Here is a 13,958-nt window from a genome sequence, read left to right on the forward strand (position 1 = left end):
GTTATTAATTAGAACAGAATGCAATAGACAAGGCAAAGCCAAAGTAGGGTGTGCTGAGATAGCTCCCCCTATGGCCAACTCTGACTCAAATAATGCAATTGAGAATTATCTGTCAGAAGAAAGAGAATGGATGCTGGTGTCCATTCATTAAAGGGTATGTTAAGGACTTTAACTCCTGTGTACTTCCAGAATTCTCTTGCCTGAAAACTCGTAGGGCCTTTAGAGAGGAACTTGAGGCCAAGAAGAGGAGAGACAAATGGTACAGTGGAGGCCTGAAGTAGGATGTTTCCCGCTGCAGGAACCATCTATCGCAGCTATGGCTGAAATCAGAGTCTTGTAAGAGGATGTTAGCACAGGACACCAAAAGTGTCTGTGACAAGCATTAGGAGATTTAGGGTCAAATCCTTTCTTTACTTACCCTATGTGTGGCCTAAGAAATTATCTTAACCTATCTTACAGCTCATCTGTAAAATGGAGCCAACAATGCCCTCCTAAATCAAATGAGGTAACAGTGGATGAAAAGAATGATGCAAAAATGTCAGTGTATATTGAATGCCTGCTATATGCTAAACACTATCCAAGGTGTTTGATATTTGTCCTCATGTTTAAAAAGTTTAAAATCTCCTAAAATAGGTACTGTACCCACTACTTTTTCAAATAAGAAAACAAGTACAGAGGCTAAGTACTATGCTGGAAGCTGTAGAGTCTCGGGCCAGGATTAGTGAGTGAGCTTGAATTCAAAGCTTTTGCACTCTTTCAGGTTAAAGGGAAGTGAAAGAGAGAGAAAGCCAATGCTGGAATTCTACCTAATGCTGAAGCCACTCAAGTATAAGCAATGCACAGGAAGTTAGACAGTAGGTGGGATGAGGTTCATATTCCACATTGCTCACTGCTCACTGAGCTTCATTCTGACTCAATGCATGTGGGATACTAATGCTCCCTATTTTACCACTGGGAGTAGAAAAGTTGTTCAGTGAGATTTCACATTGGTTCATATAATACCAAGTAAGACATTCCAGAGATTCTGACTTCTTTTAGAGTCAAGGAGGATCTACTTAGCAAAGGGGTTAACTGAAACATGATTATTCCTAAGTGCACTTATATATATATATATATATATATATATGTAAGTATTTTAATTGGTCATAGGAAATCAAAGTGATAAATGTTCTAAACTTTTGGAGGAGATGCAGTGATTATCACCTTCATTGTCATCATCAACCACATCCCTGCCTTTATTCTCTGCTTGGTACGCCAGACTCGCTGAAATCAGATCACTGCTTCACACTTGTCAGCATTCTCCCACTCCCTGTCAGGGGTAAAGCATCCTGCATTGAAATACCTAGTTTAGTTTACAATTAGATCTCTGCCATCACATTTTAGTCCTTTAAGATGGCACAGGTAATCTGCAAAGTGCTATATAAATGCTATCTTATTTAATGCTTATAGTAACTCCATGAGTAAGCTAGCATTCACTTCATTTTGCATATGAAGAAACTAAGGGTTAGGTAATTTATATGATTTGTATATAGACACATGAATAGTAAGTGACAGAGCTGTGATTCAAACCTATGTACTTAAGACAAAAGTCATGCTCCTTCCTTTATACTTTGTCCTTTCTATGAGAGTTTCTTGCATTTTTGTTAACATTTCTTCTGTATTATTTTCATTATGATCACCAAAACCCTTAACTTCTTCAATGGACAAACCAAACCACAATTACTGCTGCTAAATTTCAGAAGAAAGGTTGAATTTTATCTTTCCCTACAACTGTCAGGTGAAACACTGAATCCACATGTGACATCTACTTGCCTCTTTTCACTGAATGTCAGTGAAGGGAGCAACTTAGATTGTGTGGAGAAGAGCAACCTGTTCCAAGGTGAGTATCTCTCCTGTGTATTTCCACACCGCCTCCAGGCATACTTTGACATCATTCCCAAAGATTTCATTGCAGTGACCTATACTTGTTTCTCTCTCCAATAAAGAGTAAACTTCTTCACAGTGTGGGTAAATTTACTCATTTCTCTACTCTCACGGATTTAGGGCACTATGTGACATAAAGTGGCCCTAAGAAAAACTAATAAATTCAGGCATGGAAGGAATTATTTAAAGATATGTAACTATGATCATTTACTGTGCTTTATATACTCTGCTATATTGTTATAGGGTTTTGTAAGAATATATTATTTAATATCTTTAAACTCTCTTAAATGGAGATTAGGTCAATCAGTAAAATGAGTCCTTAATATATTTCAATTTTTTGTTTAAAGTGTATTTGTATAATGTTAAGGGATGTGAAAGGAAAAAAATATAATAATGTTTCTAGGATTTACCCAGAAAAACTATACTCCAGCGAGATGAAAGAGAGTACGTTTAATCCTGCCCATACTTATTTTTAGTTAATTACAAATTTTTTATTTAGTTTAATCACTTTTTTAAATGTTCACAAGTTTTTACTTTAGCTATAGTTTGGATTTTAACAGCTCATACTCAATGTAAGAACAAACACCTAGAAATGAAATGTCATGAAGATCATCTTTTATACTCAGGTCATTTCACTGTGGTTTTAAAATGTTTATTTCTGCTATTATTCCTTATCCTGAAAACGTGACATAAATGTAGATTTGAAATGCATCTTGAAAACCTCATTGTTTTAAACATTGATGTTTTTGCCAGAGTAGCAGATAGGGTGTATGGTGATATGAAAGACAGCTTCTTTACACCAGCCTCTGCCCTAAGATTTAAATGTTCTTGAGAAATAGCATGACAGAATCTTTGAGTGAAAATGATCTTACAATATACTTTTGATTGGGAGTGATTCTATCCATTCATTCTAAGTTATGTATTTGCATCCCTACTGTGTATCAATCAATGTTCTGGCTCTCAATAGTTTGACAGTGATCCAGAGAGACATGGCAATGCCTTCATGTACCTTAAATCTGAAGAACAATTGTAATACAATGTGACAATTGCTCAGACAGAGGAATGTTTTGGTTCTAAGGGAACCCTTGATATAAACTTGGGGTTGAGAGGTTGTTAGCAAGGACTTCCTGGTCCAAGTGACATCTAAGTCAAAATCCTAAGATGAAGAGAGACGAGAAGACTGTTCTTGCAGAGATTAAGTGTGTGTGACAATCTGAAAGCATAACAGTGGGCATATCATGGGACTAGAAGTAATTTAGTATGCAGATTTCAATTGCAGACCATGTAATGTACTGGCACTATCTCTTTCTCTAACAATCTTGTGGAAACCACTACAAAGCCATTACTTTTATATGATGAGGTGATGTCACACTCTGTGGAGCGCCTGGTTTCCATTCCTTCTGCTTTCGCTACAGAAAGAGATACAGCTGCCAAAAGGGGTACAGGTATATTGAGTTCTGAAAATGTCAGCTCTGTGGAGTCATTTTAGTCAACATAGAAGCAGGCAGCCCTTTTTGCAGAGTGTATTGAAGGCAAGCAAAGGAGATTGGAAAAATAAGTGGATTAAAATTTAGTATTTAGAGAATGAGCTTGCTGGCAGAGATAGTTGAGGAGAAGGGCAGATGAGAACAGGAGGGTCTAGGCTTGATGGCTTCTGTTCTTGTCCACTCTGGCTAAGCGTTACCTTCTTTGTGAGGATCAGCTGGAAATTCTGGTATCAAACTCTGCTATATATCTTCTAGTCTTCACTGTACTTAACATGTAAAATGAGCAGCATAAACCTCTTACAAAAGTTTGAGTTCAGTCCTTCTCAAAACACCCTTTTGTCATCTTTATAACACCTCTAGATAAAGATCCTATTCAGGTAGTTATCTTTTATAAGTGTGAATTGGACAGATTTCTGTCTTATTGCTAAAATTAAGATTATAGTTCCCCAAATGGGCTGTATATGCAGTTCAACCCTGTGTATATATGCCGCATGGAAGAAACAGGCTAATTGGGTTCTCTCTTCTAACATGGGTAGGCATCTTCTATTACTAACTACTATCACTGTAACTACTGCTATGACTCTTACTGCAAGTTCTGAAACTATTAGCTAACACTAGTATATTGCCTTTTTGTTTTAGAAAAGTATTAGATTCATAGAAGAGTTGTAAACACAATGCAGAGAGTTGCTATATACCCCACACCAAAGCCCTTCTATTATTCACCTTTTGCATCAGTATGGCAGATTAGTCACAATTAATGAATCTATACCAATAATTTTTATATGGAGTTAGTTAGCGCCATGCTTGATTCAGATTTCCTTACCTTTTACCCAAAGTTTCCTTCCTGTTCCAGGGTCTCATCCAGAATACCATATTATCTTTAGTTGTCACAGCACCTTAGGTTCCTCTGGGCTGGAACAGTTTCTCTAACTTTCCTTGTTTTGATGATCTTGATAATTTTGAGGAATACATGAGGTATTGTAGAGAATGCACTTTAATTTGAGGTTGGCTGATATTTTTCTCATGGTGAGACTGGGGTTATGAATTTTTGAGAGGAAGGCTGCAGGAGTGACATGCCATTCTCAACATAACGTATCAACCATTCTCTCTTGAACCTGCTCCAAACAGGCTTGCCAGAATGGGAGAAGATGTGAAGATAGCAATAGTAAACATACCTTTTGAGAATTTTACTGGAAGAGGACAATTAGGGAAACTGTTCTAGAATAGTGAATAGTCCAGTGCACAGTGTGGGGTTGTCCTCATCTCAAATATATCCACAAAATTATTTTTTAAATATATGCCTCTTCTTTATTTCTTAGTCACACATTTAAGAGATCGACACAGTACATGAAAAAATGTGACCATTCTCATCAATGCTCCAAATTCTGAGTGGAGTTTTGATAGCAGTTAATTGTTGAATTCTTTAAAATTAACAAAGTTCTTTTATTGTAATTGAATCATTTTGCGCTTATATTTTTCTGAGATTTGTAAGACAAGTGTTATCATTACCATTTTATTGATGAGGAATTAAAAATTGAGCTCAGAGAAGCAGAGAAATAAAGCCACACAGCTTATACATATAAGAAACAAAGCTAGCTACTGAACCAAAGTTTTCTGAGTCTAGCTCTTGTTTTCTTTCCAGATAATCACAAAAAAAACAACATATATAGTGAGTTGAAGAATTGTAATCACTTTAAATATTGCTTATGAACTATTTGGAAGGCCTAATAGTGTTGCCAGAAATCACTGGTAACTATGGAATTGTGGGATTTCTGCCCCAAATTGGAGTGCAACATTCAGAAAGCACTGATTAGGAAGAAGAAAGTTTTCATAACAAGGCAGATAGAACTCCTTCGTACTAATCTATTTCCTGGGGAGAGAAAAAAAGAAAATTGAAAATGCAAAAATAATCACATTTTAAAAATGAAAACTTTTATTTCTTCGGCCACAGTCCAGTTAACAGCATACCATTTATTAGGTTCTGGTTACATAGTATCTGGGGACATTTTGATTAATTCTCAGATATTAGCTTATAGGTTTACCTAGGAATTCATAAGGATTTGATTCATACCTCAATTCCCTAGGAGTTTTAGTCAAAATTTTTGTACTGATTCAGAAAAAAATTCTGAATTTTGATTCTATATATGATTCAGAAAAAATTCTGTGTGTGCTCATGTATCTTGCTAGTATCTGGATACTCTTGCTTTGGAGATAAAGGATATGGCTTTGTTCTTCTGTGTGTTATTGAATGACAATATGTAGTAGGTATAGAAGAAAGAGTTGAAATTTGCATTCAGCGTGGTGGTTTCACAGTCCTTTTCTGCCTCTGAAGACACTGGGCAGGTAATATGACTTTTGTCTGAACCTAATCTAAATTCCAGGGTAATCTTAAGTTGTGAAAAAGCTCTGTTAGTCCTAAAAACCAAAGCCATATGCCAGACGGTGACACTCTTATCATTAAACTTGTATTCGAAGACTATTTATCTCTTTTATAATGAGTGATCTTCAAGGGTATTACAAACATAACTTTAATTTGTGAATAGACTCTTTTTCAATTTTGGATCTCACCTTGCATAATGCCAAAACCCCTGTTTGGCTTCACTCACAAAGTAAATCAACAACAGACCTTCACTTCATCTCTACTCTACAAAACGTTGGGAGACATCTTTTGTACGTATGCCTGGCACATAAGTACTCAATGCACAGCTAAATTATTATTGAGTAAATACTTATTTTTCACAAATATTAAAATATTATTATGGAGTTATGCATAGGTTTAGAATTTGTTAAATTAGCAAAAATACTCGTTCTTGTATTTCTTCTGGCAAGAATACTCTCATTTTCAGAAATATACTTCTTTCTGGAAATATTTTCTTGTTAATGAATATAAAACATTTAGTCTTTATCATTCTAATGCCATTCTTCAGAGGGTAACAATACATTCTGTGCTTGGACTCTGTCCATGTTCTCCAATATTTCTGCATATTAACAAAGTGTCCTATAACTGGGAATATTTTACTCTCAGATGGCCCTCAGCAAAGGGATCAATGACTCTTTAAATTTTGTTAAAATAATTGTGCCAACTGATGATGAACTTGACACAATAATTAAACAAATCTGAATTTAGCCAAGCTTCCACACTAATTGAAAGCTCTGGGAATTTCTTCTTGCAGATTATTCTGCTGTTTTGATTTATCTCTGGACATTCAGTTTTTTTTTTTCTTTGAGATGGAGTTTCTCTCTTTTGCCTAGGCTGGAGTGCAGTAGCATGATCTTGGCTCACTGCAACTCCACCTCCAGGGCGATTTTCCTGCCTCAGCTCCCCGAGTAGTTGGGATTATATCCGTGCACCACCACACCTGGCTAATTTTTGTATTTTAGTAGAGGTGGGTTTTCACCATGCTGTCCAGGCTGGTTTTGAACTCCTGACCTCAAGTGACCCACGCTCCCTTGGCCTCCAACAAGTGCTGGGATTACGGGCATGAGCCACTGTGCCTGGCTGATACTGATCTTCAAGAGACAGTTATAATCAATGTGGGATGCTTCATATCATGGAGTGAGATCATTGATGGGGCTTAAAAGTTGAATGATGGGGCCCAAACGAGGGCTTGACATCAACTCGTCAGTTAATTATAATGAAAATGAATGACAACTGAGTGGTGATTCATGGCAGAGAGATTGTGGACTGATATATTCTGTGTTGCGTATTGCTTATAGATTTCTTGCCAAGAAGCCACCCAGGGATGCTAATGCATAGGTTCTTGACTTCATTTGCCAAGTACTGTACCTAAACGTTTCATTCAGAATAGCCTTTCTGGCAAGCATTATAGAGTATTTTCTGGGCTCTCTTCTGATTAAAAATGCTCAAGAAAATATCAGCAGGGATTCACAATAGAGAAAGTTTGGTTGTATCTGGTAAGGAAAGAGAATAAGGACTGAAAGAAAAGAAAACAGTGATATAGGATTTTTATTTATTTATTTATTTTTCACAGACAAGTTATCACTGTCACCCAGGCTGCAGTACAGTGGTGTAATCATAGCTCACCGTAAACTTGAACTTCTAGGCTCAAGCAATCCTCCCATCTTGGTCTCCCAAAGTGCTGGGATTACAGGTGCGAGTCACTGTACCCAGCCAGGATTTTTAAAGTATAAATTTGTAAGTGTGGTACATCAGTGAAATGGGGAAACAAAGTATTTTCTTCACAATTCTAGAGTGCGCTGAGAAGTATACGAAGACTTCTTTTTTGAGCAAGACATTTGAGGGGTCAGTAAACTATACTTTATATCTCAGGGGGGCTGCATGCACCAGCAGGGGCATGAGTTGACACTGTTATCAGAGCGCAGATTACAATAGGTGTTATAGGATGGCTTAAAGCTATGTAGAATATGACATGACCCTTCCTCTGTGACACCTTCGGTTCTCTAGGAAAATAACTTAGCATCATCAAATGCAAATATGAAGGTACTTCTTATGGAAAATGAACAGAACTCTGCTTTTCACTCTGATGTGAGATGAACCCTCAAAGCCTTGTACTTTCTTTTGAGAAGAAAGTTAGAGGCACACATACATGAAGAGTGGGAAAGTGATGGGATTTTGAGCTGTCCTGGTTAGTGGAAATGAGGTTCAATGCTAAGTTGCACCAACATTTCTCAGTGTAAGAGAGGCTCCAAGTGATGGTGAGCCTTGCTTTCTGAGAATCAACGACAGTCTATGTGGGATGGGAACTATGCAGTATTTTCAGAACACATTTTAATCTAGAATGGAAAAAATGAGATGAAAATTGCAGGTATTCTAATCTAAGTAGTAGGAATTAGCAGATCAAAGGAAGAAAGATAATTTAAATATGTGAAATACATAGCATGCACCAGGCAAGGCACTTGATATATTGTTCATAGCAGCCCTACTTTTTATCTACATTTGACAGATGTCAGAAAATGTATATGTTGGTGATCAAAAGCCACACTTTTGCTGTATTGGTATAAAAATGATATATTGGACTCCAACATCATCTTTTTCTCTTTACCGTAATGCCTTGAATTTTGGGAAGGAATATTTTTCCTGAAATTTGAAAAACCTAAAAGCAAAACTTGGTCTTAAGTTGGAGCTGAGGGAGGTTGTATGTGGGAGGGGAGCAGGGAGAATGAAAAACTAACTCTTATTTCTATAGGAGGGTTTATTATGCCTATCACACCTAACAAAGATATTCCTGTTCACACTGTGATACTAAGTTCTTATGGAACATATTTTTAAATGTTTCTTATCTCAGGGTTCTTCTAAGAATGGAAAACAGCTGTGTGCTAGGTAAGATTTGAATCTAGACTTGAGGATTAGATGTAACGCTTTCTACAATGCCAGCAACTGTTGTAGTGCTTATGTTTCCGTATTGATTATGGAGTCTGGTAATCATGAATGATGAGAGGTTGGTTTTTCTCCTGTTGTTTGGATGTTTTCTTGTTTGCAGGAGGTGAGTATTTAGAAACATGCTGAGAAAGAAAAACTCAACTGGCAGAATTTGGATTCAAATTACAATAACATCTAAATTTAGAAAACAAAATGTCATTTTGAATTCTTTTGTGAGCCATGCTAGAAAAATGCTACAGTTGATCTGCCATGGGCTGAGTTTGCTATTTATCCTTTTCTAAATATTTTCTCTTCTAGGTAAATTACTGGTAAATAGCTAAGCCTATGGAAAAGTCTACCCTAATATAGCTTGCTTTAATGTTCTTAACTTTGCTCTCTAGGGTATGTTTACTTTTCCTGGTTATTTTTTCATTTGGAACTTGTTTTTAGGAATTCTAATTGGGCACCTTGGCTGGCTCCTAGCTGCTAGCTCTAACACTTCTCTGAAGACACTGATTTTTCCCAAGGGAGATATTTCACAGCCTCTTCTCTCCCTCGTGCTTCTCTGGGCTACACAGCCTGGTAAAGGTGACATTGTAAACAGAGACACAGATAAGTGATTCCTCAGCTGCTTACCCAGTAGGGGATGGGAAATCAAAGAGGATATTTTAAAATGTAGAATGCAAATGATGGAGAAGGAGAGAGATGATGGTGATTCTTAAATAGAAGTAAAATTCTCAGAGCTGCCAGATTTCTAAGAGGGCATTTAGCTGTCTTGCTTCTAAAAATCTTGGACAAAGTCCCTCATCATAGAGCTGGGAGCACCTGGGAGGCATCAGACTCCTTCTCCACCTGTGTCTCTCCCAAGGGAGACAGCATGTACTATGCTCAGGCCTGGAGTTACAGAGCTAATTTTCTAGCTAACCTAAAAGAACTCACAGAGTTAGCCAAAAGGTAGGCGCATTATCTTTCCTTCAGCAAACCATACATTCAACCGTTTCCACTAATTTTAGCTTTCTGATGAACTAAATATGACACTCAAAATCAGAAGCCTTGGTTTTAAATCTCAGTTTTACAAACCATTGCCACTAAAAGATTTTTTAGCCTTGATATCTGCATTTAATGTGTGAAAATATATGCATGAGCATTCATTATAAGGAGAACATGAAAACACATTATAACATGTACTATACCTTTCTAATATAAGGGGCTACTATACTCTTTATCTTATCTTGAAATCTGCATCCTTGGTAAGAGGTGCCAGCTTTATCACTGTGTTAAACTAACAGACTGAATGGAGTTTCTTTGTACTTACCTGCTTCTTCACTGCTTGACTAGAAACATAATTTGAGCCTACAAACCATGCTGGCCTTGGCTATGAGTTCTAAGCATTCAACAGAGATTATTATTGCATCACAGTCTCTTTTGGATGATACAGTCAGGATTGATTTTGTAGTATTAGCATAGTGATGAAGGGAACACGCTATGGAAGTAGACCTAGCTGGACTTTAAATCTAGTTCTGCTACTTGCTATCTGTGTGGCATTGGACAAGACATTTCACCTTGTAAGCCTCAGAATATATGTCTGTGAAGTACAAAGAGGTATGAAGAATAAATGAGGTAGTTTAGGTAATGCACCAGCATAGGGTATGGTTCTCAATAAAAGACAGCTAATTTTCCATAATTTAAGGGGGTACGATTTACCATCACTGGAGAAATGTGTAGGATTTAACCAAATGACAGATAAAGACTTTGACAATAATGTAATAATAATAATAGTATCTTACTGAACACTTTATATTTTAAACATAGAATCAGGGACCTTATTGAATTGTTCAATTTTTATAGTATTTATGAGGCAGGCATTCTATTCTTTATATTATATAAATGAAGAGAAACAGATTCCTAGGTGTTAATAGTTCTGGAGAGAGGTAGATACTAATCCTTCTTCAAGTTACTTTCCCTCATGTCTCCCTGTTTATTTGTTTGTGCTGATAGTCACAATCTGAAAGGATCCTATTCCTTCGTTGGCTTACTTATACATTGTCTCTCATTCTTCCCTAGAATAATGCCTCCTTGAGGGTTGCCACTCCTCTACCTGCAAGGGGCAACATGAGGCTCTAGCACTTAGGAGGTGCAATAAACATTCAGAAAATGGCAGGACCCGGTGGCTCACGCCTGTAATCCCAGCACTTTGGGAGGCCAAGGAGGGTGGATCACGAGGTCAAGAGATCGAGACCATCCTGGTCAACATGGTGAAACCCCGTCTCTACTAAAAATACAAAAAATTAGCAGGGCATGGTGGCACGTGCCTGTAATCCCAGCTACTCAGGAGGCTGAGGCAGGAGAATTGCCTGAACCCAGGGGGCGGAGGTTGCGGTGAGCTGAGATCGTGCCATTGCACTCTAGCCTGGGTAACAAGAGCGAAACTCCGTCTCAAAAAAAAAAACAAAAAATTCAGAAAATGAATGAAAAAAACCAGTTCATTAATGCGGTCTAAGTCCTTCTGCCTCTGTGGAGTTCTATGTTGCCATTTTACATTTCCATTCCTAATCACGAATGTCAGTATGATATCGTGTCTGGTTTCTTTCCTGGTTAAGAGGCAGGATATGTATTGCATATTTTTGTCTCTAACTTCTAAAACAAGTTTGGCATCAAAAACACTTGCATTTAAAAATTAGAATCAATGTGTAAAGATTCCTTCTCAGAAAAGGACATGATTGATAGATCAGAATGCAATTACAGTGAAGAAAATGTTTTCAGGAAACAGTTATTCTGTAGAAATAAAGAATTATTGGCTATATTGCTAGGAAGAACTTAGGAAAAATAAAGAGCTAAGGGAATGCTAACTCAGTTTGATTTATGCTAAGTTCACTCACTTCCTATTACTGAATATTGATCGACATTATGTTAATATGTACCAACCTAAAATGGGATTTGCCTCCAAAAGATACAAAGCTCACTTTAACAGCTTTTCTAGCTCTGTCCTATCTATCAGCTGTCACATTCAATCTTTTGTGGCTCCTCCTTTACTCATGAAATTGTTGAAGTCTATCTCTCATGATGCCACTCTGGATCTATAGATTATAAATTGGTATCTTTAGGGTCTATTGAAATAAGCAGGTTCCAACATAACACAGAAAGCATTTTCTTTAGGAGATACACAGTTAAAATGAAAGCAGGAGATGCACTAGCTGCTAGTTCAGGCTGCCTATGATAAACTTGACCTTTCCTGCATTTGGCAATTTTGTGGAATGCAAACATATTTATTTAATGTGTATTTATAATTTACTTATTGAGCAATTATCATATACCAGTACATGTACTAAGTGTATAATTATTTTCACAAATAAATTCTTAAGTAGGAATGGTTCAGGAGTCAGCAAGCTTTTACTGTAAAGGGCTAGATAGTAAATATTTTAGCCTTGTGGGCCATACAATCTCTGTCACACTATTCAACTCTGCCAATGTCGTGATAAAGCAGCCATGGTCAATAAGTAAGCGAACAGGCATGCCTTTTAAGATCTACTAAACATTTAATTAGGAAAACAAGCAGTAGAAGTGCTTTTGCCCCATGATCTCAGTTTGCCAGTGAGTGGAGTAGTTGAACACTTTTAATACAACAGACAAATGCATATAATCTGTTTCAAACTACTGTTCATATTTATGGATAATTATTTTTCAAATTCTTCATCTATTATCAACATAGCCCATGAGAAATATAAACCATATTATGCTGGCTCTTAGCTTGTGAACCAAAGTTTTGATTTAGAATTTTATTTCTTTTATGACAGAATCATCATTTGCATTCTCTCTCTACCAACACCTAAAATGATCATGGTAACATTATACTTTTAATAATCTTGAGAGCTCTTTTCCAGAAGATACGTACTGTTGTGCATGGTTAAATCAAAAAGTAGAGTAGAAACCCATGCAGGAACTTCTCGGAGAATACGCATGTACAAATTGATGGTAGTTGGCCCTCCAGGCCCAAAGCAAGCCAGTCCCTTGGATTTTGTATCCGACTTAATTTACCAATATAAAAGACTGCTTTTTAATGGCAGTCCTTCTGGCTCTCCTGGCTCCAGCACTCACCAGTTGGTAGGCGTTGGGCCCATTACTATTTGTAAGTTTCAGTTTTTTCTTCAGTAAAATGGTGACAGAAATTTTCATGTGTCTCACAGAGTTGCTGTGTGGGTAAATGTGATAAGTGCTTATGTCAGTGCTGGGAACACAGCAAATTTGAGAAAAGTGAAAGCTATTTTTGAAACCAATAATTGAAAACACCCATTATTTACTATGCACCAGGTTCTGTTCTAAGTATTTCACACATATTGGCTCATTTAAACTCCACAAAAACACTGCAAAGAAGACACTATCATCTTTATTTTACCAATGAAGAAACTCATACGCCACGTACAAATGGTAAAGTGAGATTTGAATCAGGCAGAAGAGTCTCTTGTCCAATTTGTCCCTATAAAGGTAACTATTTTTTATTCCCCAGGTGAAAAAAGACTGCATAGAGATTGCCATACTTTCTCTTACAAAAATGGAGAAAGCTAAGACCTATTTGGATAAAGGAACAGCTATCACAAACTTCTCTTAATTACTGACCCACCAAAAGGTCCTTAATCAACCACTGGAATGTTGTAGTTTTGAATTAGAATATAGAATGCATTTTCTTTTAGAATAATATAATTGAATATTATCGCTAATGCTATATTTTCTGTACATAGAAACAAAATGACTTACGTAGGCCAGTCTGGTATCTTAACATAGCATCAATGGGAAAAACTCAGGCCTTGGTGTATAAGTTTCAGGTATTGATCTATAAATGACATTCACTAGTGCCGGAATATAGAGTCAATACAACAACGTACTCTGAAAATGGGCTCTTTATTTAATATCACTGACTGTCCTATTTAAAATTAGACACCTCTCATTTCAGCATTTCACTATTTCCCTCATTCGCTTGATTTTTCTCCACAGTCTGACAGGTCACAATGTGATATAATAAAGGCATTTGCTTTTTATTCCGTATTTCCCCTTAAAAAGAAAGCTCCATGCAGGAGGGATGTTTGTCATATTTGTTCATTGCTGTGTTCCCAAGGCCTAAAAGAGTGCCTGTGATTCAGAAATGTGTAAGTATTCAACGTATTTTTGTGAAATGAATGAATGAATTTAATTTTCACACATATATGATGATG

General features: G+C 36.8%; 1 protein-coding gene and 1 long non-coding RNA gene across 2 annotated transcripts in view; one reads left to right on the top strand and one right to left on the bottom strand.

Moving 5' to 3' along the window:
• TRHR (thyrotropin releasing hormone receptor) overlaps positions 1 to 13,958 on the bottom strand; it is a 36,686-nt gene that overhangs the window by 4,446 nt on the left and 18,282 nt on the right. The gene's annotated exons all lie outside the window — the stretch shown is intronic.
• LOC128929827 (uncharacterized) overlaps positions 10,212 to 13,958 on the top strand; it is a 43,299-nt gene continuing 39,552 nt past the window's right edge. The window contains exon 1 of the long non-coding RNA XR_008476990.2: positions 10,212 to 10,353. This is a non-coding gene — a long non-coding RNA (uncharacterized LOC128929827). The remainder of the gene's footprint in view (positions 10,354 to 13,958) is intronic.

The sequence above is a fragment of the Callithrix jacchus genome, chromosome 16, assembly GCF_049354715.1.
Source record: "Callithrix jacchus isolate 240 chromosome 16, calJac240_pri, whole genome shotgun sequence".
In the NCBI taxonomy this organism is placed as follows: Eukaryota; Metazoa; Chordata; class Mammalia; order Primates; family Cebidae; genus Callithrix; species Callithrix jacchus.